The sequence below is a fragment of the Odocoileus virginianus genome, unplaced genomic scaffold (assembly GCF_023699985.2).
Source record: "Odocoileus virginianus isolate 20LAN1187 ecotype Illinois unplaced genomic scaffold, Ovbor_1.2 Unplaced_Contig_69, whole genome shotgun sequence".
NCBI lineage: Eukaryota > Metazoa > Chordata > Mammalia > Artiodactyla > Cervidae > Odocoileus > Odocoileus virginianus.
This window is the reverse complement of record NW_027224386.1, coordinates 17742-19890: the sequence shown is the minus strand read 5'-3', so window position 1 is coordinate 19890 and position 2149 is coordinate 17742. Positions and strand designations below refer to the sequence as shown.

Genomic DNA, 2149 nt, shown 5'->3' with positions numbered 1-2149 from the left:
CCGGCCGACGAGTTTCAGCTTCAAAGGATTTGCGGGTGAGGACTCGCCTTCCATTCTGCTCGCGCTTTTTCCTGTTCTTCTGGTGTGGCTTGCCACACGTGATTGCAGTGAACCCAGGGTCCAATCCCTTCGACCTTGACAGCAGTAGGAGTGGTAAGGAGAACAACATAAGGGCCTTTCCATCTAGGTTCTAATACACAGGAGGGGGTCTTCCATACAGAATCTCAAAAGGGGTAAGATTCAGCTTATAAGGGGTGTTATGCGCCCGAAAGAGTGCGAAGGGAAGGAGGGTCACCCAGTCCCCACCAGTCTCTTATTGCCGACTTTGTCCGATTCATTCTCTCAACCTGTCCTGAGGTCTGGGGATTATATTCACAATGTAATTTCCATTTTATCCCCAGAGCTTGGGCCAGCCCTTGTACAATCTGACTCACAAAGGCAGGTCCATTATCAGAGCCCATAGTCACTGGCAGCCCGTACCTAGGCACTATCTCCTCTAAGATCTTGTTAGCAACCACTATTGCTGTCTCTCCCTTAGCGGGGAAGGCTTCCACCAACCCTGAGAAGGTATCTACCAGAACCAACACATACTTGCCTGGCCTTACCTCAGTGAAACCTATCTCCCAGTGTTGCCCTGGCCCTTCCCCTCGGTACCTCATTCCCGTGTGCTGCTTTTTCCCTGTCCTCATCAGCTGGCATGCTTTGCAAGCCTGGATTATCTCTCGTCCAGTTGCATTTTCCTCAAACACTGATCAACGCGCAGATTCGGTCCATATTTGCTTTCATTTATCTACTGAGTGTACCCAAGGTTCTTCTTCAGAGACTCTGGCATCTCAGGGGTAGGAGGGCGAGGGAGCCTAAAGTAGACCTTCACAGAATCATAGATAAACCACTGTAGAGCAGTCAGAATGCCGATCATGATGATGCGGGCAAAGAGTCCCTTCCATACACCTCTAAATCCAAATCTCTTGAGGACCTGAGAGGCACTGCTACCCTTTTCTTTATTCAACACAGACACCACGGAATCAGCGACAGTACGTTCAGAGCAGGCAAACTTCATCATGGTGTAGGGTATCTGTCTCATCCAAAGAGGAGCAACCCCCTTGTAGGACGCCTTTAAGCCTTCTTCCTTATACATTTTGGGAGCTGCATCCCTCAGAGCGTTAACATAACCTGGTTGGGTTTGAATTCGAAGCTTAGCAGCTTCCGTAGGAGCAAGAGCAATGTCAGCAAAGAATTCAGCACTGGCAGAGGCAGCCAAACACAGCGATGTGCGCCACAGATAGGCATTCTCCTCTCCAAGCATGTTGCTGTACAAAACCTTGAAGACTTCATAAAAGCCAAATTTGCAGAGCCCCTGCAGGGAGTAGCCAATGAAGGTCGGGGCCCATCCTTTGGCCAAACCACGGAAACCAGTTCCCTTGTACTTCTGTGGGTCCACCTGGATATGGCATTTCACTAAATCCAGAGGAACAACAGCAGTGTGTCAGACCACAACTTAAGACCCCACCAAAGCCACACAGTGCATAAAACATCATGGAGCCATATTCACAACTGTACTCTTCTACCGCGGCGGCTCCAGCTTTCCTTTGCCCATCTTTTACGTAGCTGTTCCCATTAGTGAACGATGCTAGCTCACTGTTGCCTAGGGGTACATCAGTTAAGTCTTTTCGTGCGGCCAGGGCCTCAGACAGTATTAAGAGGTCCCCGGTGGCACGGCTGCATGCCTCCTCGGTGGTTCCAGCCAACATAAGGTCATTTACATATTGTAGCAGAATGACCTCTGGGTGGCAAGTCCGATATTCATAGAGATCCTCACTCAGAGCCTCATTAAACAAGGTAGGGGAGTTCTTGAACCCCTGTGGGAGGCGGGTCCAAGTTCAATAGCCCACCACTGATAAAGTGCCACAGCTGTGAGTGAGTGAGTCCTCAGGTGCAAAAAGAGCAAGAACTTTCTGGGTCTGATCTCCACCATAGAGAAGTACAAAGCCTACATTTGACAAATCCTCAGCAGAATTTTCCAGTTCCTCATGACTGCAATTATGCAACACATCCACAGGGAATGCCATCGGCCAAAATGACCCAGGACTTAGGGAGGGGTGCCGAGTCTTGACTCCCCTAGTCACTGTCTTCCCATGCATATAGAACT

At 49.7% G+C, this 2149-nt stretch overlaps 1 pseudogene; it reads right to left on the bottom strand.

The window, feature by feature from the left end:
- Positions 1 to 764: 764 nt before the first annotated feature.
- LOC139034241 (solute carrier family 25 member 3 pseudogene) lies at positions 765 to 1751 on the bottom strand (annotated as a pseudogene).
- Positions 1752 to 2149: the final 398 nt, after the last annotated feature.